The sequence below is a fragment of the Chelonoidis abingdonii genome, chromosome 23 (genome assembly GCF_003597395.2).
Source record: "Chelonoidis abingdonii isolate Lonesome George chromosome 23, CheloAbing_2.0, whole genome shotgun sequence".
Classification (NCBI taxonomy): domain Eukaryota; kingdom Metazoa; phylum Chordata; order Testudines; family Testudinidae; genus Chelonoidis; species Chelonoidis abingdonii.
In genome coordinates this window covers 19,680,427-19,705,563 of record NC_133791.1, presented here as the reverse complement: position 1 = coordinate 19,705,563, position 25,137 = coordinate 19,680,427, and positions in this window count along the sequence as shown.

Genomic DNA, 25,137 nt, shown 5'->3' with positions numbered 1-25,137 from the left:
AGCAGCAAGTGGTTTCCCCCTGCTCTAACTAACAAGTCACACAAGGCACAATGACACCAATGCAACGTTAAGGACACAGCATGACAATTCGTGTTAGGTGGTACAAGACTGAAGGTTGCAACAGTAACATTCATTTGGCCGTATTGCACCTCCTTGGTATCTTATGCTGTACATGTAACAGCATGAACACTAATGCCTGAGCCCTACTTCGCACTGGTAGAAACTTACACTGGGCAGAGTGTCTCCGAAAGGAACAAAAAAGACATTGGACAGGAAAACATGAAAGAGAAAATACCGTGCACTGTGTAGGCAAATTCCTGTACACTGCATGTGCAAAATACCATGCATAGTGAGAGCAACATGGGCAAGGCCATTTTTCTATAGAAGTCTTAACTTTTGCATTTCCTGACTTTCCCCCTCACTATCTCCAAATTAGAAGCAATTTCAGGAGAATATGTTCATCAGGGTGGGCTAATTAGGCCAACAAGATGATGTTATAAAGGAAGAAAAGAAAAGGGGAGTGGCCTCTTTCACCTTGGAGATTCTTCCAAATGAAAACAAACAACGTGTCTGATAAAAGGCTGTGTTGCAGCTAATCAAATATAACAACTCAACATTTCCCCTAGCAGTGCCATAGGGCAAAGGCTGAGAAATCAAATGCTCAACAGCTAGGAGCTGGCACAAGCAAAGGGTCTGAAGATCATCTGTTCTTGTTTTCGATCATCGTTTTAACGTATTCCCTTTACCTTGGTTAATCTGTGCACAAAATATACAGGATGTGCCAACAACCTGAATTACTCTTGCAGCAGATACCTTGGCTTGGGGAATTTCCTGGGGTCCTTCTTGTACATTTGTGGAACTTAATGAGGCCTATATTTTAATCTTTACTTTAAGTCTCTCTCCCTACATAAATATATATATAAAACAGGGTTAAAAGCAAGGGTCATGAAAGCAATTGAGCATCTTTCATTCATACCCACAAAGACCAGAAAACCCCTTCCTATTCATGTCAAGCAATCTTCCTGAGAAATCCATCCTGCATTGTTTCTTGCTGACATCTGTACAGCCCCAGGTATGATTAATTCCTCGGCTCACAATAAAATGCTTCTCCTTGACTTTGGAGCAGCCTGTAATTTCACAATGAGCTGGTAAAACACACCGCACATTCACCTTAAGAAGCAACGTGAACCTGACCGGCTTTGCTTTCGACAGCAAGGAGAGAGATTTGCCCGCAAGGGAAATTTCTTGGCACTTGAAGCTCTCTGATGAGGGATGTTCCTGACAGAGTTCATAGGTGTTGGAGAAAGTGGTTTAAGGTTCTCAAAAGGCTGGTTGTTTTTCCACTCCTTTGCACTGGGCTCAGTGCTGGGCTTGGTGCTGGGGAAGGGAAGGCGGCTGCATTCAGGAAATCACCCTGGGCTCAGGTTAGGACCAAAATAATCTCAGCACAGGCATCTCTTTGCCACCTCCCCCACCCTTCATTTTAAAACATGCCTTTCATTCTTCCAGCTTCACTCCCTTTCTGCCTGCAGCCGTCCCTCCCTGCAGGGCCCCAAGGTCACAGACACACCTGCGGGTAATGACTAGGCTGCGCTGGAGTCTCCAGCCCCTGGAGAAGCTAAAGGGCCTTGCTAGACCCCCCAGCTCTGTTGTCCCAACCATGCAACTCACAGATCCTTTCCCACCTCCTGGTTCTCCCAGGGAGCACGTGCAGCACAGGGTGAGTTGCGCTCACCCACGGTCTCTGCGCTGACGAGGCAAGATCAGCTCTGGGACTCAGAGGCTCCATGGGTCAGTCAATCCCTGGCCTCTGCTGAGTCTGCCCACAAGGGGCCCAGCTAGAGTCATCGCTGATTCCTGCCCATTGGGCACCGGACCCATCGATTCCCTTCGCATGCATGGCCACCAAACAGCCAGCTGCTGGGAACAGCTCGGGCATGTCTCCACCTGAGCCTAGATCATGTTCGCCAGAGTCCTGAGGCAGTGACCCCACTTGCCCTGGGTGGCAGGGGTGGCTGTGTTGTACTGCCCAGCCCAGCTCCGTCCCTAGCAACAGCCTTCCCTTGCCTCAGCAAAATCCAGGGAAGGACCAAGGGCAGCACTGCCCATTGGGCAGCAGTGATATTCCCGCTAAATAAACCCATCAGGCCATGGAAAGGTCTCTGATCCATGGCCTCTTGCCAAGCAGGAGCATCCCCAGAATGCCAATTCCTGATGTTTCCTCCCAGCATCCCTGCTGATTCCCAGCTCCACAGGAAACTCCAAGGACTGGGATTTCTGCATCGAGAATCTGCAACTCCTTGAGGAGACTGAGCCTGCCTCTATGGTTTGGCTTTGCTTTCTGCAGCGTTTAGGGCTGGAGGTAGCAAGGAAGCTCTTGAGATTATTGCCCACGTTCTCCTCTGACTGTGGAGCTGCACTCAGTCGCATTGCAGCACGTTTGTCCAGGGTTGGTTTGATTCCACTCCATCAGCCTCTTCTCCAGCATCCGCTGACATTCCCCACTCTGCTCTGTTGCTCTGTACCTGTTCCAGCAGGGGAGCTACCACGGAGTGTGACCAGGGGCTTTGGTGCTCTTTAGACTGGGCAGGAGAGGCATTGGTGCAGCTCCAGATTTGTGCAAGAAAACAGGGCCCTGGGCTGAAGAGTTTATCTTATAACCGACCTGGTGCTGGGGCAGGTCAATGCTGGAGGGCAGTAGGGAAGAAAGGGCGCAAGGCCTGGTAGTTCCATGGCTCTTGTGTTCATTTGTTTGGCTCTGGCTCCAACTCTTACTAAGGCCTTCCTTTGCTGATGCTCCCCTGTGCGTGCGGGGCGAGGTGTGTGTGTGGGCGCGTGCTACTCCTTGTGAAGGAAGTGGCTTTGAAGGAGGGATTTGAAGGCCAGGCCATGCAGATTTGAGTGGCAGGCAAGGCCATGCAGAGGGGACTGTGCTAAGAAGGCAGGAGTGGGGCAGGTGAGCAAGGGAGCAGGAAGCCATGCAATTGTGGGGAGTAAAGGGCAAGGAGCTTTCATCTGGTGCAGAGGGGATTTGGGCAGGGCTGGAGCCAGCGGCTAAGGGGCGATTGCACTCTGAAAGGAGGGGCAGAAAGGGGACTAGGGTCAGGGCATTTCAAGAGGAAGCCAGGGATGCTGTGGGCATTGGTGGTGGAGAGAGGGGAGGGGGCTAGCAGGGAGATGCTGTAGGAAGACCCAGTGGGTATGTGCAGGAGCATCAATGTGCGGGGATGAGGGGAGGGAGGGACATGGCCTGAAGCCACTACTCAAACCTGAGAGTCAGGGGTGGTGGGGGAGCCAGACCAGGGGGGCAGAGATGGCAGGAGCTCGGCTTTCACCCAGCTGCAGTGGAAGTGGGGAAGGCTGGAGCTCAGCAGGGAGCGATTCCCACTGGATTCCAGCCTGGCATCGCTGTTATTTTACTGTCAGCTCAGGATTCACAATTATTCAGCACATTTCCATCCGAACAAGCCTCAGCCCAGAAGCTGCCAGTTCCATCCCACATTCCTCGTCACTGACTGGGGGCCTCACTCACATGGGATCTGTTCCCCTCCTGGGCTGGATGCGTGAGACCGTAGGAAAGCAGTGGAGGGGAAGATCCGCTCACCAGGCCCAGAGTGCTTGCGTTGGGGCTCGGGAGTGGGCTGCTGGAAAGCGAAGGCTTTCCCGCTGCAGCGGACGGACGCACACCTAATGGTGGGAAGTGTAACAAGGATTCCCAGGGGAGGAGATGGCTGGACTGCATGCCAGCCAGGTCTATCAGATCTCTGCCAGGGTATCCTGTGTGCTCTGTGTGGGGTTTGGGCCCTTCTTCCTGAGGGCCATGCCCCTCCAGCTGTGCCCTCTGGATGCGGGAAGGTCTGTGTCCCATGGGCTCTGTAGCTGGGAGGGAAGTTGCTTCTGTAAATCCTGCAGGAGTGAACCCTTGTTCCTCAGGAGTTTTTTCTTGGGCAGGGCTCCTGCTTGCTGATAAAAGGCTCTTGTGATTGGGGGCTGGGTGAATATTGCCCAGGTACTTCTGGGACTGGAGTATGTGTCCGGGGCAAATCCATCTTGTGGTCTCCCTGTGCAGCGCCATGGGGCAGGTTGGAGGGGAGTTCATTGGGTTAATGCTGGGAGGTTTCGCTGCAGGGCTGTGGTTTGGCTCGGCTTTGCAGCTTTGCTCTTGGTTGATAATTTATCACCTTTGCTAACTGCCGAGAGCAGGGCTGATGAGGGAGCGAGAGCACAGAGCTGGCAGGGAAGTCCAGGCGCTCACTGACTGGGGCTCAGTGTATAGCTCCCTTATGAAGCCCGACACTCTTGTAAAACGTTAGGACTCGCCCTTTCTCCTCCAGCCGCCATGTCTGAGAACGCAGCCTGCTCCCAGGAGCAGTCTGAGCTGAGAGCCAGCAATCCCAGTCATGCTGTACCAGCTGCAGCTGAGCTCCAGCAAGCTGGCGACCTACTAGGGACCTGCTAGGGGCTGGCCATAGGCTATCCTGGGGAATGCTTTGCATTGAGGTGGTGGGTGGCAGCCGTGCCTCTCTCAGCAATGCCATCAGTCATTGCTGGCTGCAGAATTGTGCTCCAGCATCTCAGCTGCCATCAAAGAATCTTAATAATGTTCCTGGCCACCCAGTTGTGGGGAAAACCTGAAGAAAACAAATGGCAACGTTGCCTGCCAGACTGTGTGGGCAGCCCGACACAACTGCTCCGAGAGCTGTGAGCTGCCCCATTCAGCACCCCATGGATGCTGCGATACAACAGCTGTGCAAAGGGGCATTTTCCTGAGTTGCCGTTTTGCTACAGCCAGCTTTCCGCAGCAGGGGGAGACCCTGATTTACTGTACCTGCTCCTCGCACGGGGACATGGAGCCAGAGCTGGAGTCCAGGGCACTGAGGAGTCAGACACTAGCTCCTTCCTCTTCTGTGCACTGGGAGTTATTTTTAATGTCAGCCTCCATCACACGCAGCCATGTGACCCCACTGGCCGCAGGGGATCCCCTCTGAGGAGGGTGGTGTGGCCCTCACGGTGTGACCTCACCCATGACCCCAGGGGAGTCCCTTGGTTGTTTTCCATCTAAAGACCTCAAAGTGCATCACTGACCAGGGAGATGAGCAATATTCTCCTCCTTGTCTAGATGGGGAAACTGAGGCCCAAAGCCGGTGGGAGTAACATGTACCAGGCCCCAATAACAGTCCTCTCCAGAGGCACTCTGCCCAAGTCATTACAGGCTTCTGCTCCTTTGGGAAAGAAGAGCCGAAGAAGCAAGACATGGCCAATGTGGCTTTGTGCGTGGCTCCGCTCAGGGCAAAACACAGCCTGTCCTGTACCTAGAAAGACCAGGCAACCCAGGAGCAATACTCAGGATGGTGGTGGTGGGAGGGAGGGGCAGTGGCAGCCAACACACTGGTTGAGCAAGTACTGCCAAGGGACAGGGAGACGTTTAACCATCAGAAACCCCCAGGAGAAGGAGGCCAAAGAAGAAGAGATGGGGGTGAAATGACTGACACAGACAATTCTATTTAACCAGAGGTGAGAACACAGCGAGTAACAAAGACCTTGTAAAGGAACCTGTGGGTTTTAAGAGTAAGGGGATCCTGGGGAAAGGTGGAGAGGTGCAAATCACAAGGCACGGGCCCTGTTTGTGCCCAAGCAAATGGAACAACTGACAATTCTTTGGGACAGTCCTGGCAGAGGGGAGGCCTGTCTGAATGTTATGCTGACCTTCAAAAAGGGAAGAAGAGGGATTCTGGCGATCACTGTCCAATGATTCTAACCCCTGCTTCCAGCAAGATAACGGTGCAAATATCTACAGATAAAGCCGGTGATAGAGAGAGGGGAGCAACAGCAGCATGAGCTTATAAAGCACCAATCATGCCAGCACAACGTGACAGAATGAGCATCCAAGGGGAATACAGTACAAGGAACCTCCTGGGAGTTAATAGTGATAATAATGAGTGCAGTGTCTCACGAAATCTTACTCAAAAACTAATTCCAATTCCCTGACTCTCAGCCCTATCGTATGGACCTTACTGGAGACTAATGATGCTCGCCAAACTCTGGAGCTGGGAGAGTGGCAAGTGGGGGCAGTAGGGGCTGATTTTAGGTCTGCTCTTATTCGTAAACTTCCTAGTGATCTGGAAGCAGGAGTAAACCACTTTAGCTCCAGCTGTTGAAGATGCTGATCGGGAGAGGTTGCAAACCCCAGTGAGAGCAGAGAGGACAGAGGGACCGACGGGGGGTTAGAAATGCTGCGAGTTGAAGTCCAGCCTGAAGATGAGGGAGGCTCAGGTAGTCAGTGGGAAAAGCCGAGTGAAAGATCTGCAAGGACACAGAGGGCTGTAGCTCTAGATGCGCAGTGTGATATGGCAACAACAATGCGTTTGGGGCTGCAGATGCAGAAGCAAACACCCTGGAACAGGGAAATCATAGACCCTCACTGCGCAACCCTGGCATGGCCATGCCTGAAATTCGAGCTTCCTTTCTGGGCACCTCATTGCAGAAAGAGATTGTCCAGCTGGAGACAAGTCAGAGGAAAGAAGGCAAGAATGAAGGATGCCCAAAGTTGGCACCCCCAAATTAGACACTTAAATAAAAAAATTGTTAAAGGCAATCTGCAAAAGGAAAAAAAGTTGGGGCTTTTGACCGCTTTTGGTTCTTTATGGTGGATACAGATGGTCTGAACGCTGCTGTTTTCTTGGCATTCTGCTCTGATGGCTTTTTTCCCCTGCTTGGTTTTTGCGTTAGGAACACAAGACACAGGCCTGGAAGGGACCTCTTGGCTTTGTATAGTGGGGGTGCTGAGAGTGGAAACCGTGTATTTGGTTGCTATTACTAGTTCAAGCAAAGGGATGCTGCTGCACCCCCAGCATCCCTAGTTCCAGCTCCCCTGCCTAGTCCAATATTTTGCTGTTGCAGGAACCCCATCATGCTCCAGGGTGTCAGCCAGCCACTGGCAGGGATCAGGAAGGGATGCCCCCCCTCCCCCAATGTATTTGGGGAAGGTTTTATTATCTCCCTCTGGATAATGAGGGACGTCCATGGCTGGAGATGGGACATTGGACTGGGTGGGCCAGGGCTCTGAGGTGACCCTCAGCATTCTCTCTCCTGCTCTCTTTAGTGCTTGGTTGGTTGGTTCTTGCTCACATGCTCAGGTGCTAACTGATCCCAACATGTGGGGCCAGGAAGAAATTTCCTCCCAGGGCAGATTGGCAGTGACTTTGGGGACTTTTCACCTCCCTTGGCAGCATATGGCCACTTGCCAGCTCGGGCTTAGTCTACACTAGAAAATTAACCTCAACTACGTCACTCAGAGGTTTGAAAAATGCACATCCCAGAGTGGGGTAGGTAAGCTGATGTAAGGCCTGGTGTTGACAGTGCTAGGTTAGTGGAAGAATTCTTCTGTCGACTCAGCTGCTGCCTCTCACAGGGGTGGATTACCTAACCTGACAGGAGAACCTCTGCCGGGCATAGTAGTGTCTACACTGAAGCATTACAGTGGTGCAGTACTCTGGGTATATCTCAATCAATTCCCTGCCCCTGCAGGGGCCTTAAGCACTGGTGCCCCTCAGTCCCTCCTAGTCTCTGCCTGTGGCATATGACAGTTGAATCTCCTGTAGCCTCCTTCCCCAGTTAAGGAAAAGTTGCTAACTTATCCCCCCGTATGACAACACCAACAGAGGAGAACTGCTTCAGTTCTAACACTGTTGGGTTTCTCACTCAGGCCTGCCAGGGCATAGCCCTTCTCCTTAATTCAGAGTGAATTTTAATTTCCCTGAGTTTCTTGAATTTCTGCATTGTCAGGAAATAAAGAAAAGGGGACAATATGGGAGAAAACTTTTTGCCAAAGGGCACGCACTGCCCTGGGTCCAATCCGGGTGAAGAATCCACCATTACTGCTCCCAAGCAGCATTTATCTGACCCAGAGCTTGGTAGCTCCTCACTGGCTGTGTGCCATGGAGGGCCGGTAGGCCCCAGTTCCTTACTGAGTAAGCAGAGTCAGGACGAGCTCTACCCTGACATCTGGTGGTGAATTATGGCAAGTATGGAAAAGAATTTCAGGGACTGATCTTGTTTGCATAGGCACACCCACCCCGCCTAGTATAGCCGACAGCAGCCTAAAATGGTCACTTTGACAGCTGTGGAATTTCTCTGTTATTGGAGGAGGAGGAATAAAGTGTTGTTACCCTGATTATGTGAATGAGGGACTATGAACCTGTTTTATGAAAGAGGATCTCACCATCAATTAGGTAGCACTCGCTAGACAAGGGATATGGGTTCCAAAACCCTGTGAATGAAGAAATGTTGGGGTGTGTATTTGGGGGTATGGGTGATCTTCTGAGGGCCTGGAATGCTACTTGCACCTCCTTCTCTCTCTCCCCACTGTTGAAGTGTGGAGCTAATTTTGATTCCATTAGGAGTCTATCTCAAGACTGCTGAGCTGTGTTCACTTTGGGCCAAGGGTGCACCAGCACTGGGGCTCCCCTACTACAAGCTAGAATCATTAAAAGAGCTAAACTTACTGAGCTGAGTGCTATGTTAACTAGTGGGGGAGCCTGAAGATCTATTGTTAAGGAGTGAGCAGGGCACAGCAGTTTGCAGCATGGTTGGAACAGCAAGTGGAGTGGTTTGTGGGGATGGCTGGAGTGGCTCATGGGCAGGCTGGAAGAGTGGCACAGCTGGTGGAGTGGAGCCAGTTGTGGTGAAGGCTGCAGCAGAGCTCCACGGAGAGGTGGGGCAGTCAGCCCTGGCCCACATAAGGTGCCCCTTAACACCCTGTGTGCCCCCCTCATTTCCACCCAGGCTGGGGGGGTGGGAAACTCTGCAGATAAAGTTTTGAACTCTGGGGCAGCACTGACCAGGGACAGAGACTTTTAGGTTGTTGGACTTTGGGGTGATTGGACTTAAGACCCTAAGGGGAAAAGGACATTGCCAAACTTACTTTGTGGGTCTTTTGCTCATGGTTTATGTTATGAATCCTGTTTGTGGTGTTTTCCCAATATGATGCCACATTGTTTCCCTCCTTTATTAAAGAATTTTGCTACACTCATCCTCTGTGCTTGCGAGAGGGGAAGTATTGCCTCCTAGAGGCGCCCAGGGGTGGTGGTATGTAATTGTCCCAGGTCACTGGGTGGGCACTCGAGCTTGTTTTGCATTGCGTTATTGAAACGGAACACCTGGATACTGAATCTGGCCCTTGTTGCTGCCAACTCAGAGGAGCAGAAGGGTTACACTCCATTCCTTCTAAGCAAAGCCCATGCTCAATTCGATTGACTTCAATACAAGTCAAGTTCAGCTCACGTTTAAGTGTTTTGCTGAACATGGATGGACTAATGCGTGGGAGACAGCTGAGCAGTGCAGAGTGGAGGAGTACTGTTATGTCTGTCTAGCTCTGCTGAGCAGGTCTACGGGCTCTTCCTGCTTCATCCCCTGGCCAGGTTCCCACTGCCCACTGTCTCCCACGCTGGTAGTTTATCTAATGCTGCTTGCTCTAACTCTGCCCTCTCTGGATTCTCACACAAATTAGAAATGGCTTGAAACAGAATTGCCGGCTCCCCTTGCCTGGCAGTCTGGGGTGGGTCATTGGTTCTTGGATTCCCAGCACCATTTAACCCTGTCATTGACTGAACCTTTCAGCTCCTCTGGCATTTCTCATTGGCTTGGAGCAGCAAGGCCACATCTTTTGGCATGGGGGGGACTCAGATTGAGGTGTGGGCTGCCGTTCTCTTGTGAATCCTTCTCCCAAGAGCGCCAGGAGGGGTGACCACATATTCCTCTGTCTCCATCTGGTGCCCATTCCTCCCCTGGCCAGGTTATTTCCAGCACTCAGCATCAGATGGAGCAAAGCTGGTGACTGAATAGCTGGGAGCAGGGGAGGGGGACTGCAGGCAGAGATAGATTGGAGACACTAGTCTGGAGAGGCCTGTGCTGCTGCTTTCAAAGTCGATCCCCCTCCCCTCTAGTTCAGATGGGTTTGTGGTTGGCAGTTGCAAGCCAGGGCTGGTCAGGTCTTCCTGAGTGAGGATTCTGGCCTGGCACCTCTCCCTCCATTCTTGGGCTTCCCAGCTTTGTACACTGGATCCTTTTCACTGTGGACCTGGACGGGGAAGGGGGCATTGCGAGGCTCCAAGGCAGCTCATAGTGCTGGCTGCTCTCAGCATCAAGCAGCACGCACACGGGCTGTGCTGAGCAGCATCCCTGACCTGCCCCTTCCCCCCACACCCAGTCGCTGGGCTTGCTTTGGGAGCTTCCTTAGCAATGGGTCCGACCACTGGAGGCCTGATGGGGACACCTCACAATAGAGCGATGCCCCGACCCGAGGAGAATTAGAGCAGCTTCCCACCCATCTCCTCCAGCCCAGCCTGACTCTCTCTGCTCCCCTCCCGCATCCCACAGTGACACTCATCAGCTGCTTCCTCTCTAGGAAGGTGGTGAGCGTTACCATGGAAGTCACAGAAGATTCAGGAGGGCTGTGGCTCACCAGGAAGCCTGATACCAGGCCCCACTCCCCTTCCCAGACCCTCCCAGAGCCCAGTGCTGCCTCAGCCACTATTTATAGCTCCAGAGCAGGCCTGCTTGTTTGGTTTGGGATAAAGCGCAGTGAGGCGGGGCCCCTCCCTGGCACCATGGGGCACGTGGCTCTCTTATCTCCCAGGACAGGCACTTTCCAAGAGCCCAGGGAACCAGACTGCTCTCTCTGGCCCCACAGGGTGTGGGTCTGGGAGTGGGAGCGAGATTGCACAGGGCTGGATTAATCATCCAGGATGTGCTGAGCAGCTGGGGGGAGGAGGTACAGCCACAGAGATAGACAGACAGCTGGGCTGGAGTGGGCTGGGGGGACATGGGGCGCGGGGCTCTCTGATCTCACAGGACGCAGAGGGAGTTAGGGAAGAACCAGGACTGGGAAGTATGTTGGTATCGGTGCTGAGGGGGAGAAGTGAAGAGAGAAGAGGTCATGGGAGCTATCGTAGCCTCTGCAATGGCTGTGCCCAGAAGTGTAGTAGAGGAAAGCTAACGAGTCTCAGTGCACGACTGAGAAGGCAGCACAGTCAGGACCAGTCCAGCTCCGCATGGGAAGGGCTGCAAGAATGAGCCCCTCTTCAGCCATCCACGAGCTGAGCTGCTGGCATCTAGACCATCCGGGTTGTCAGTGCTAGGGGATGGAAGTGTCCCTCGGGTTAGCACTGCACATGCTAGAGGGGCAGGAGAAGGGACCTGCCAATGCTGGGGAGGAGACCGGCACTGGGCCAAGGGGTGGGGATTGCAGCTGAATGGCCTGGGGCTAGCCGGGATGCTGGGGTCGGCAGGAGCCACAGCACAAGTGCAGGAGTTTGACCTCTGCACTGGCCTGGCTGGGCTGCTGGGGGAAGGGGGAGGAGCTTACAGGCACATCCGAGATGAAGTGGGGGACGGAAATCGCTAGGATACGGGGATTCTTAGTGCCAGGCAGGGCCAGCGCTATCATTTAGGCAGCCTAGGCAATCGCCTAGGGCGCCAGGATTATTTGGAGGGAGGCATTTTGCCGGGGGGGCAGCAGGCGGCTCTGGTTCACCTGCCACAGGCATGCCTGCAGAGAGTCCGCTAGTCCACGGCTCCGGTGGAGCTGCCGCAGTCGTTCCTGCAGATGGTCGGCTGCTCGCGCGGCTCTGGTGGACCTCCAGCAGGCATGGCTGCGACAACTCTACCGGAGCCACGGACCAACGGACCCTCCACAGGAATGACTGCGGCAGCTCCACCGGAGCCGCGGGATCAGCGCGGGGGGCAGCAAAATGGCCGTTCGCCTAGGGCGCGAGAAACCCTAGCGCCGGTCCTGGTGCCAGGTGACTGGAGTGACATGAGGTCCCAGGTGGGATTGGATTCAGGCAGACATGAGGCACAGCTTTTTAACAGTGCTGGTGATTGTCCATCGGAACAGCTCATCTAGGGATTCTCCTGCCCTTGGAGTCTTTCCAGCTTGACCAGCAGATCTGGGCTGGATGCAGGGGTCACTGGAGGAGGGTCTCTGGCCTGAGCTATACAGGAGGTCGGACTGGATGGTCAGAATGGTGCCTTCTATCTTGAAATCTATGAATTATTTCTAAGGGATCTGCTGGGGCAGGGTCTGTCTCTTAGTATGCACATGTACAGCACCTTGCACCATGGGGCCTCTTGGTGAGAATGTGATAAAAATACAAATTACACATACAATAATTATCTTCAAAGAACGTTACTAAGGTTTCAAATTTAAGTCCTCAAAAGTTAGGAAATGTCAGAATTAAGGCTGCCCATGCAACCTTTATTTGGCTCCCTGGTGCGGCTGCATTATGATTAGGTCCCAGTCAAATTCACGGCCATGAAAAATGCATCACGGTCCATGAATTCTGGTCTCCCCCCATGAAATCTGGTCTTCTGTGTGCTTTTCCCCTATACTGTACAAATTTCACGGGGGAGACCAGCGTTTCTCAAATTGGGGGTCCTGACCCAAAAGGCAGTTGCAGGGGAGTTAAAAGGTTATTTTAAGGGGGTCGCAGTATTGCCACTCTTACTTCTTCACTGCCTTCAAAGCTGGGCCACTGGAAAGCAGCAGCTGTTAACTGTACTCCCAGCTCTGAAGGCAGCAACCTGCCAGCAGCAGCGCAGAAGTAAGGGTAGCAGTACCCCAACCCCCCTACAATAACCTGGCAACCCCCCCACCACTCCTTTTTGGGTCAGGACCCCTACAATTACAACACCACGACATTTATGAAACATTCCTTTCTCTTCCTGCAATCCCCTGCCTCGTTCACTACACACCTTCCAATTTCTGCAGCAAATGAGGCAGGGACCCTCCAGTCAGCAGCCTCTCTCACTACACAGACCTGCCCCACAGCCGGAGCAATGCCGTCCTGAGCAGTGAATGAGGCAGGGGTCCAGTGTAAGCAGGCTACCCCAAGTGACCCTGCACAGTGAATCCCATTCCCCGTTGGCGCAACACATTCAGACTCCGATCCTGAGAGGTGCTAAGGGTCTGGATTCTCACTGCAGTCAGTGGAAGCAGCAGGCCTGCACCATCCACGGGTTCCTTTCTGGGGAGTCCACATGGTATGCCACCTGCAGCTGTACTGCAAGGAGGGAACAGCCCAAAGCAGCCACGGTGGGCCCAAGAGCTGGCCCTGCTGGTATAAGGTGATGGGTGCACGTTCCTGCTCTGCCTGTGCCTGGTACGCACTCGCTCCAGTGTGAGGGGGGGGTACAGCAAGGGGTGCTGGCGGGGGCGTGTAGTGATCAGCCCTGGAACAGGGAGCGTGTGAGTGCTGCACAGCCTGACAGTGAAGGTCGGAGGGTGCCTGGTGGTGGAGAGCCCTGCCAACACGCTGAGTGCTGCAGGCTGTGTCTGCACAGAGGGGAGCAGTATAGCAGGCAGTGGGGAGGGTTATCTCCAGGATAAACCTGCACCTGTGCTTCCCCTGGGAACCGAGTGGGAAGGGCCAGTCTCACGGCTGCACGCGGTTCCATTGGGCATTTGCTGATAGCATCCAGGAGGGAGCCAGCCAGGTGCCCTGACAGTTCTACTGAGTCAGCACCTCCAGCTTGGCCTCTCAGCAGGAAAAGCCCCACAACTCGCCAGCTGTGTCCCTGAGCTCAGGGAGCCTTCCAGGCCCTCCCAGGGTGAGGGACAGCTCTGACTGGCGAGGCATAGTGGCCAGCATAGTGGCCTTCAGCCCAGAGAAGCGGGCAGCAGAGCTAGTGAGGGGAGCCTCTGGATTCTGCTCGGCTCGGCTCTGCACCAGGCAGTCGGCCTCAGCAGGGAGGAGAGCCAGTGGCTGGGCAGTTTGCCCTCCTGGCCTCCCACCCCCTGGATCCGCATCACAGCGAGCAGTGAAGTGTAATGAACTATTCCCTGGCCAAAGCTCACTAAGCCAGGGAAGGAAGGAGAGCAGAGGTGCCACCAGCCCTCCAGGGAGCTCCCCAGGCAGAGCTCCCTTCCCCTGCAGGGAGCTGTGCACTCTGGGGCCCTGTGGTAGCGGAGCAGACAGGCTGCCTTCCACAGTGACATCAGCAAAGGCACAGGAGCATTTTAGGGGCCATGAGGCCTTTCTGTACCCGGGGTGGGGGGCAGAGAGCAGTGGCTGGGGGAGGAGAAGCATGGCACCGCCAAGGGAGAAGGAGTTGCTGTCAGGGACACTGAAGGAAGGTGGGAGAAGCAAGGTCGAGGGCAGGCAGGAGACACCAAGAGGCCTGGCCCGAGGTTCCACCATTCGGAGTGACCAGGCTGTGAGGCTGTAACTGGCTTTGATAACTGGGCCTCTTAGCGCTGCCGAGGAGGGCTCTGCCAGAGCTACAGCTGCCCCCTACCCCCGGTGGATGCCAGTGCCTGCTCCCGTGCCTGGCTATGTCAGTTGCACAGCTCATGAGGGTTCAGGGATGGAGTCAGGTTGGCAGATTTGGCCTGGCTCTGTGGGGTTTGTGTCCCCTGCCTAGCAGGTGTTTGCTTCACAGTGTTATTCGGCGCCCGGGCCAAGCTGCTCCACTGTCTCCTTTGGAGCAGGTGGCTGCTTCTAGGTGTTCCCTTGGGTGCATGGCTGGGGGATGGGGCATTAAAGGAGGAGGGGAAGGAGTGAGACAAGAGGGCGGCTCCCACACATGCTGCCTCCATGAGTGGGGTTGATGAGGGAGCTCATAGCTCTCCCAATCCTTAACATTGCTCTGCTGATCTCCCTTCCCTGCCAACAAATGCCCCTCTCCCATCCCCGGGGGATGGACAAGACCTCGTGGTGGGCAAGTGAAAGGCTTATTGCCAATGCCCAGGATGCTGTGAGCAGTCCTGGTTAGGCCAGACAGCCTGCCGCCCCCTCCAGCCCTGAGCAGTGGCGGTCACAGCCCCCTACGCTGGGTTTCCAGCTGGCGATGTGGCCTTGTTCTTCCCTCCTTTCCCAGGCTGGCAGAGCTGTGGCAGCTGCTGCCTTCCCCATTATCAGCACAAGGCGATAACACCAGCTTCCTGTTTTAGAAGAACTTTTATCATCTCCCACATGAGGCTGTGGACAATATTCAGGACTAAACAAAGGTTAACCCCCAGCTCCCTGGCTCCCCCTCCACCTGCTAGTGTCTCCGTCTCCTGCAGCTCCCAGCCAGCACTCCCCACTAGCTGTCCTCCTGCGAAGTTTGGGCTTATGTGGCGTTCTCACTGGATGCTCCTGGTGGGGCTGGGCCAGCGCCCACTGGGCTCGTTCACTGAATGATAAACACAATGACTCTAGGAATCAGGATCCCAGGGCCAGCGGGACTCTGTGCAGGCAGGGTGAATGGTAAGTGACCACTGGTATTTCACTCAGCCCCAGTGTGAGAGGTGAACTAGCCTTTTCTGATGCACTGTCTATTATTCACAGGCTATTACACAGTGAGTGAGCCAGCTAATTGTGCTCACTGCTGCTCAGTCATCTGCAAACGCATTGCAGTCACATGCCGCCCATCAGAGGGGATCCCTGTCTCTTTGTCCAACAGGCCATGAGGCTGCACTGTCTCAAACAGCCCCAACAGGCTAAAACCCAGTTAAACCCAACTGTCTCATGATGAGCCTTCTAGACTAGCAGTCACTCTAGTACATGCAGGGCTTCTGAACTGAAATGGCATTATGGTGAGTTCCTTTGCAAACTGGATCCCAGCAGGTTTTTCTGACATACACCATGTCTATGGGCTTGGGCTGGGCTGGTGGGCTGAGCTCTTGGGCTTATTTTGCAATCCTAGAAATGTAATTGCTGGGATTTCCCAGGCCCACAAATTTTCAGAGCACTCAGCATGTTTCATGCACATTGGGTGATGAGCTGCCTTGAGAATTTGGCCACAAATGTCACCAGAGGAGCTGCTGGGCAATCTGTGGTTGCTGAGCCCTTGAAACTCTGGTGCTGAGCTGTTGGGGGATCTGGCCCAACACGTTTGCAAGAAATAAACCTCATCCTGTGTTTGTGCTTTGGATTCTGTACAAGGCATGGAGATGAGCAATGTGCTGGGCTGAACCAGGCCTCTCTTCAGTCTGCTGAGCAGAGCTTCCATGAGGCCTTGGTAGTGTCCCTAGAACATGCGATCCAATTCACAGCACCTGTCCTTTCAATGCTAGTGCCACATCCCCTGGAGTTCCTGTGACAGAGCTCTGCTGTGGATACCCCTTCAAGTTCTGGCCCTAACACTGGCTCATCCCAAACTCTGGGCTCTCGCAGAATGAGTCGTGAAGATATTTGCCTATGGTTTGCACACAATTCTTTCACTGACATTAGCAAATCAGTTGCAAAGCATTTCCTTGCAGTTTCAGGATGCACTGGACAAGCCTAGCAGGTCAATTCCCACTCGTGTCACTTCATAGCAATTGCCATCTGTTAGAGATGAAGCAGGAGAGATCAGCAAGAGGCGTAAGAGCCCCAGCCATGGGAATGGAGAAGTCGAGGCGGCTGTGGCAGGAAGGCATGTCAGAGGAATGTAAGGTGAAGCAGGGCTGGGAGGTCCTGCTGTGGCTGGTCGCACAGACACACAGTGACCTGGAAACCTTGAGCGGATGTTATCAGAGCTAGATTGGAGTTGGTTTATGGAACAAACAATACAGCCAAGACTAAAAACACGTCCAAGCAGATGAGAGGTTGGGACAAAGTGATTATCTGTGACTCAGGCAGGACGGAGTGAGGCAAAGGGAATATTAAACACCACAACTAACACCTGTCCTGATGGACAGATGGGATCAGCTATTCATGGGCATAACAGAGAAAGTAGGGTCAATGCATTCCCCTCTGACCTTCCCCGATAATGCCCAAACTAATTGTCTCTGAGCTTTACTGGACAGAATAAATGCCCAGTGTGCCCTGAACAGAAAACCCTGGGAGGGTGAGAGATGCTGTCAGGGTGCTGTTAACCGCAGTTAGCAATGAGGAGTGGGTGCACTGAGGACAGGAGTGCTGAAAAGGCAGCTGAGGGGTCACTTAGAGTAAAACCAGCTCAGAATGACTCACTGGGGGGCAGTTAGAGATAAAAATGGAACTAACAAGCCATGTCCCACCCATTCCCCTGATGGCTTCTGTTCTGTCTCCTCTCCCTCGTCCGTTGTGTGTTGCTTGTCTGGGTAGGATGTAAGCTGTTCAGGGCAGGGACCATCTCTCCAGGTGTCTGTGCAGTGTGCAGCCTGTCCATAAATATGACAAAATTATAAAAACACCATGGTCACTCCCTCCGCCACTGCATCAGTCACCGACTTCTTGTCTTTAGTGTCCCAGCTTCACCCACCTTGCCTACCCCAGATGTTATCCCATCACAAGATTGACTCGTGCCCTTGTGCCACCATCCACTTCTCTCACAATCTCCTTCGCACTCTCTCCCAGGCTGCCCCTTACCCATGGGAAAGCTTCCAGTCAAAACCCATGAAGCCCCATCTTGTCCTCTTTCAAGCCCCTCCTCCAAACTTGTCTCCTCTATAAACCAGACAGGAAACTGCAACCTGAGAGTGGTTCAGGCAGCAGAGCTGGTCAGAATGTTTTGACTGAAAAATGGTCTTGCCAAAAACTGATCATGGTGGGTGGGAGGCACTGAGGGGCCGGGGGGGGGGAGGGGGAAGAGCTACTAAGCACCACGCCCCCCACAGCATGGCTTGAGGCAGAAACCTGAATCTGGCTCTGTGCCTTTCGCTTCTAGCCATATGGGGAGAAAAGATCCTGCCCTGAGCCCAAGCACTGTTCTGTACTCAGTTCCCGCCCCGCGCCTCCTGCACACCACTGAACAGCTGATCACAGTGGGTGGGAGGCCTTAGGGGGGAGGGGTAGGACCTGATCCGCAGGGCTTCTGGTGGGTGCTCAGCACATACTATTTTTTTTCCATGGATGCTCCAGCCCCAGAGCACCCATGGAATCAGTGCCTATGGGTTATCTAGTCCATCCTCCAGCACTGAAGCAAGATTAAGTACACCTTCACTGACAGGTGTTTGTCCAACCTGTTCTTAAAACCTTCCAGTGATGGAGAGTCCACAACCTTCCTAGGGAACCTGCCCCCGTGCTCACCTAGAGCTTAGAGTTAGAAAGTTTTCTGTAAAATCTAACCTAAATTTCCCTTGCTGCAAACTAAGCTGCTTACTTCTTGTCCTGCCCTTGGTGAGCTTGAAGAACAACTGATCGTGCTTGTCTCTTGATATGAGCCCTTAACATATTTGAAGGCAGCTATAAGGTCCCTCCTCAGCCTAACTTCTCTTCTCTAGACAAAACATACCTAATTCTTTCAACCTTCCCTTAAAGATCATGTTTTTTAAACCTCTTATAATTTTTGTTGCTCTGTTCTGGACTCTGTCTAGTTTGTCCATGTCTTTCTGATAGTGTGGTGCCTAGAACTGAACACAGGACTCCAGCTGAGGCCTCACCAGTGCTGACTAGAGTGGAACAATTACCTCCCATGTCTTACATATGACACTGCTGTTAATACATCCAAGAATGGCATGTGCCCTTTTTTGCAGCAGCATCACCCTGTTGACTCATATTTAGCTTCTGGTCCACTATAACCCCAGATTCGTTTCTGCAGCACATCTGCCTAGTCAGTTATTCCCCATTTTTTATTTGTGCATTTGATTTTTCCTCCTTAAATTGTAATACTTTGCATTTGTCTCTATTAAATTTCATCTTATTGATTTCAGACCAACTCTCCAATTTATCAAGATCATTTTGAATTCTGATCCTGCCCTCTAAAGTGCTTAAACCCCTCCCAGCTGGTATCATCACTCACAAATTTGATAAGCGTACTCTGTACTCCATAATCTGAGTTATTAATGAAAATATTGAATAGTACCAGACCCAAGACAGGCTCCTGCAGAGCCCCACTAGATGCATCCTTCCAGTTTACAACAAATCATTAAGTGTTTTTTGGGTATAAGGGTTTTTCAATCAGCTGGGCACCCACTTTACAGTGATTTCATCTAGACCATATTTCCTTAGCTTGCTTATGAGAATGTCATATGGGAGCATGTCAAAACCTTACTAAAATCAAGATATATTACGTCTTCTACTTCTCCCCTATCCACTACACCAGTAACTGTGTCAAAGAAGGAAATTAGATTGGGATGGCATGATTTATTCTTGACAAATCCATGCTGGCTATTAACTATCACCCTATTTTCCTCTAGATGCCTATAAACTGATTAATAATTTATTCTAGTATCTTTCTGGGTATCAAAGTTAGGCTGATTGATCTATAATGTTTAAAGATGGTTACTATGTTTGCCCTTCTGAAGACCTCTGGGACCTCACCCGTTCTCCATAAATTCTTGTAGATAATTTCTAAAGGTTCAGAGATTGCTTCAGCTTAAGTACTCTAGAATGAATTGTATCAGGCCTTACCGACCTGAATATACCAAACTTATCTAAGTATTCTTGAGGAACCATAGAGCAAGCAAAAGTGGAAACTTCCTAAACGTTTCTTTTGAAGTTTATTGAACCTCACCCCCTAGTAAAGACAATGGAGGAACACGTTGTTTTATGGCAGTAACCCATCCCTGTGCCAATATGATAATTGCATCTATGGCAGTAACTCATCTCCATAGTGGTATGATAATTGTATCTATGGCAGTAACTCCTCTCCATGGTGGTACGGTAATTGTATCTATGGCAGTAACTCATCTCCTGGCGGTATGGTAATTGTATCTATGGCAGTAACTCATCTCCATGGTGGTACGGTAATTGTATCTATGGCAGTAACTCATCTCCTGGCGGTATGGTAATTGTATCTATGGCAGTAACTCATCTCCATGGCGGTATGGTAATTGTATCTATAGCTGTAACTAGTACATATCCTTTCTGATTTCCCCCAGGCTGGGATAAAGGGAGCCAGGAATCTTGGTGTGAGAGGATAAGTTCCACGCATCAATGCTTTCAGCAGCCCTGACCCTACATTTCGAAAGGTCACTCATTCTATGAAATGGACTATCTGTGACCCTGGCCTGGAGTCTGCTAGATACTGATCCACGCAGAGGCTAGAGGGAAAGTCACCTGGAGGCACAAGGACATAGGGACTCAGCTCACACTGTTTTACCCCATAGAGATCTTGGCTGGCCAGCAGGAATGGCTAACAGTTATAAGGGAGGGAGCTTGATTTTCAACCAGAGTAGCAATAGTGCTCCAGAAATGGAGAGGTGGGGAATGGTTTAAAGATGTTGGCATGTGTAGCAGGGTAACTACCTGCTGCAGCCCGGAAAGGGTTGGAAAAGCCCTGCAGAGGGCTGGGGCTAGGCAAAGTAAAACCCTGGCTGATTGGGGGAAGTGGCTGCACCTGGGGCCATGCCCCAAACTGAGCAACAGGACCTTTTAAGAAGACCAGGGAAGCCAGGAGCAGCAGTCTCCCTCTGCCTGTAGATGGAGAAAGGCCTGGCTGCAGGGAGCAAGAGACGGTACCCGAGTGGAACAGGGATGGGGAAAGGCAGAGGAGTTGGGGAGTGTCACGGAGTCTGGCCCTGCACCCCTCTTCCTGGGACCCACAGTGACTTTTATCCAGCCAGTAAAACAGAAGGTTTATTGGACAGCAGGAACACAGGTTACAGCAGAGCTTGCAGGCACAGTCCGGACCCCTCCACTGAGTCCTTCTGGGGGTTCAGGGTGCTTGGATTCCAGCTAGGATCCCCTGAATTCCTTCCCATAGCCCAAACCCAAACTGTCCTGCCTCTCCTCCTCCGGCCGAAAAAAACCCTTTGTTTCCTTCTCCTCCGCCCAGCAGCTCCCCCTCCCCCCTGCCGGCTCACATTACAACCTGACTACCTGTCCCTCACCTACAGACATCCCCTGCTTTCCCGTTCCCACACAGACAGTCCCTACTCCATCACACCTCTCCCCCTTCGGAACTGAACTGAGCGGGGTCACTCTGCCCAGTGACCTCGGGAAGTTCAGGGCCCCCTCTCCGGACAACGCGTCCGCTATCAGGTTGGCACTTCCCTTCACATGGACCACGTCCATGTCATAGTCCTGCAGGAGCAGGCTCCACCTCAGGAGCTTGGCGTTGGCTCCTTTCATCTGGTGCAGCCAGGTCAGGGGAGAGTGGTCTGTGTACACGGTGAAGTGTCGCCCAAAGAGATATGGCTCTAGCTTCTTAAGGGTCCACACCATGGCCAGGCATTTCTTCTCGATGGCCGCGTAGTTTTGCTTCCGGGGGTAGCAGCTTCTTACTCAGGTACACGATGGGGTGTCTTTTCCCCTTTTCATTCTCCTGCATTAACACCGCCCCAGTCCCTTGTCTGAGGCGTCGGTGAACACCGTAAAGGGTTTGTCAAATCTGGGTTCACCAGAACTGGGCCACTGACCAGAGCCTCCTTCAGCGCCCGGAAAGCCTCCTGGCACGGCTCGGTCCAGATTACCTTGTCTGGCTTCCCTTTTTGCACAGTTCAGTGATGGGGCCGGCTATGGTGCTAAAGTGGGGCACGAACCTTCGATAGTACCCCGCCATCCCAATAAAGGCCTGGACCTGCTTCTTGGTTTGGGAGCAGGCCAGTCTCTGATCACCTCCACCTTGGCGGGTTCTGGCTTCAGGCAGCCGCTCCCCACCCGATGGCCCAGGTAAGATACTTCGCCATCCCCACCTTGCACTTCTCAGCCTTTACGGTTAACCCAGCCTCCGAATTCGGTTCAGGACTTGGGTAACCTGGGACACATGGTCCTCCCAGGTCTGGCTGAAGACGCAGATGTCGTCAATATAGGCCACGGCAAAACTCTCCATCCCCCTCAGTAGCTGATCCACCAGGCGCTGGAAGGTGGCCGGCGCTCCCTTGAGGCCAAAGGGCAGGTCAGAAACTCGTAGAGCCCAGAGGGGTGATAAAGGCCGATTTCAGCCTGGCATCTGCGTCCAGCGGCACTTGCCAGTAGCCCTTGGTAAGATCCATGGTGGTGAGGTACCGAGCACCTCCCAGCTTGTCTAGGAGCTCGTCAGGCCTGGGCATGGGGTAGGCATCAGATACGGTGATGGCATTGAGCTTTCGATAGTCCACACAGAACCGGATTGACCCATCCTTCTTGGGGACCAGCACCACTGGCGAGGCCCAAGGGCTGGAAGACTGCTGGATCACCCCAAAGCCAGCATGTCCCTGACCTCCTTTTTCCAGATCCTGGGCAGTTTTACCAGTGACCCGAAAAGGGAGCATCTTATAGGGAATGTGGCCCAGTCTCCACCCTGTGGACAGTCAAATTAGTGCGTCCAGGCTGGTTGGAAAAACAGCTGTCGGTACAGATGCAGCACCCTCTGATCTCAGCGTGCTGGGCCCTGGTCAGCTGATCAGAGAGGGGAATTGCCTCCAAGGGGGAACCAGCTTTTGTCCCAGGGAATAGATCCACCAAAGGGTCATCTCCCTGCCCCCTCCCAGTGTCCACACACGGCCAACACCACACATTCCCCCTGTCATAGTATGGTTTTATCATGTTCACATGGTACACCCGCCGGTGATGTGTTGCCCGGTTTGACAGCTCCACCACATAGTTTTACCTCATTTAGTTGCTTGATAACCTTGAAGGGCCCTTCCCAGGCGGCCTGGAGTTTGTTTTTTCCTCACAGGGATGAGAACCATCACCTGATCCCCGGTGGCAAAGGCTCGGGCCCGGGCCGTGCGGTCATACCAGACCTTCTGCTTCCTCTGGGCTCGGGCCAGATTCTCCCTGGCCAGGCCCATGAGCTCGGCCAGTCTTTCCCGGAAGGTCAGGACATACTCCACCACTGACTCTCCCTCGGGAGTGGCCTTCCCCTCCCATTCATCTCTCATCAGGTCCAGGGCCCCCTTACTCGCCTTCCATACAACAGTTCGAAAGGCGAAAACCCGGTAGACTCTGGGGTACTCCCTGTACGCGAACAGCAGGTGAGGTAAGTATTTGTCCCAATCCTGCGGGTGCTGGTTTATAAATGTTTTTTTAGCATCATCTTCAGTGTCCCGTTGAACCTTTCCACCAGCCCGTTGGACTGGGGGTGATACGCTGAGGCCCAGTTGTGCTGCACCCCACATTTCTGCCATAAGGACCGGAGCAGGGTCGACATGAAGTTGGACCCTGATCCGTTAAGACCTCCTTGGGGAACCCCACCCGCTGAAAATTGTCAGCAGCGCATCTGCCACTGTATCTGCTTCGATAGAGGACAAGGCCACCGCCTCGGGGTAGCGAGTGGCAAAATCCACCACCACCAGGATGTATTTTTTCCCTGACCGGGTCATCTTGCTGAGAGGTCCCACTATGTCCATGGCCACCTTCTGGAAAGGTTCTTCTATGATGGGTAAAGGCCTCAAGGCTGCTTTCCCCTTGTCCCGGGCCTTCCCCACCCTCTGGCAGGGATCACAGGATTGGCAGTACTGTCGGACCTGGGTAAAGACCCCAGGCCAGTAAAAGTTCTGTAGCAGCGCTCTGCCTGGTGCGCCGATTCCCTGGTGTCCTGCGAGAGGGATGTCATGGGCCAGGTACAGCAGCTTGTGGCGAAACTTCTGGGGAACACCAGCTGCCTCCTGATCCCCCATGACTCTACCTCCCCTGGGGGAGCCCATTCTCGGTACAGGAACCCTTCTCCCACAGGAACCTCTCCTTGCAACCTCTCCTCAGGGTCTGTTCCGCACTAAGGTCAGCCTGGTCCCTGGGCTTCCGCAAGGAGGGATCTTTCTGCAACTCCGCCTGGAACTCAGCAGCTGGGACAGGGATGGGGACCAGCTCTCTCTTGCTGGCTGGGCCTGAGGTCGCAGCCTCTCTGAGCCCTGCCCCTGGACGCTCCCCGCCCCCAGGTTAGGGTCCTGCACCTCGGGCCGAGTACCTTCCCCGTTGTCGGGTGCAGTGCACTTTGCCGACTCTGACTACGAGTCACGACCAGGGCACTTGAGTGCTACTAGGCCAGTCCTCAAGGTCCCTCCCATTAACACGTCTGTGGGCAAGTATGGGTGTACCCCCACATCCTTGGGGCCTCCTTGGCCCCCCACTTCAGATGCACTCTTGCCACTGGCACCTTGAATGGGGTCCGCCCACGCCCATCAGGTCAGGTAGGTGTCGGGCACCACCCGATCTGAGCCCACCACCTCGGGCCGGGCAAGCGTCACCTCTGCCCCGTGTCCCAGTACCCAGTGACCTCCTTCCCATCTACCTCCAGGGAACAATGCACTCTTTCCGGAGGGGCAGCCCCGCGCCCACCCGGTAAACTAAGAAACCCGGAGGCTGGCGCTCCAGCCCCAGAGGAGCTGACCTGGGACCTCCTCCCTCCTTCATAGGTGGTATGTTGCCAGCCCCCTTTCCCGGGAGGGTAGCCCATCTTCCGATTGGGTTTTTACCCAGTCCACCCTCTGCGGGTTGGGTCTGCTTGGTCTGTCCCTGAGCTTGGGGCACTGGGCCGTATGTGGCCTCGTTGGCCACATTGATAGCAGCCCATGTCTCGTGGGTCCCTGGAATGGGTCGGAGGGACCTGACACTGGATGTTCCCCTTTGGGGGGGTTCTCCATAGGCCCCCGCTGGGAGGTCCCATGATGACTCTCTCTCTGCGCTGAGGCAGGCCTGCTCCTTCGAGACTCCTCCCTGCCATCCCCTGCCCGACTGTCCACAAATTGGTCGGCAAGTTGGCCTGCGCCGGTGCTGCGGGTTCTCCGGCTTCTGGTCCCTCAACCACAGCCTCAGGTCGGACGGGCACTGCTCATACAGGTGCTCCAGTATGAACAGGTCAGCAAGTCCTCTTTAGTTTGGGCCCAGCTGTCCACTTGCGGGCATACCCCTGCGCCGCCGGTTGACCAGTTGTAGATATGTGATCTCACGGGTTTTACGCTGACTCCGGAACCTTTTCCGGTACATCTCAGGAGTCAGCCCAAACTCGCGGAGCAGGGCCTGTTTGAACAGTTCGTAGTCCCCCGCCTCCGCCCCTTTCAGTCGGCTGTACACCTCCACGGCCGTGGAGTCCAGTAAGGGGGTGAGAAATGAGATCCTGTCTGCAGGGCCAACCCCTTGCAGCTCGCAGGCATTCTCAAAGGCCGTCAGGAAGGTATCTATGTCCTCCCCCTCCTTACGCCGGGGCAGCAAAGCGCTTATCAAGTTCGGTGTAGGCTTGGGTCCCCCTCACTCACCGCAGCCGGGGCCTCACGGCTCCTCAGCTGGGCCAGCTCCAGCTCGTGTTTACGCTGTTTCTCCTCTCCTCCCAGCTCATGTGACTCTGGTTTCTCCTTCTCCTCATGTTTACGCTGGTTCTCCTCCTCCA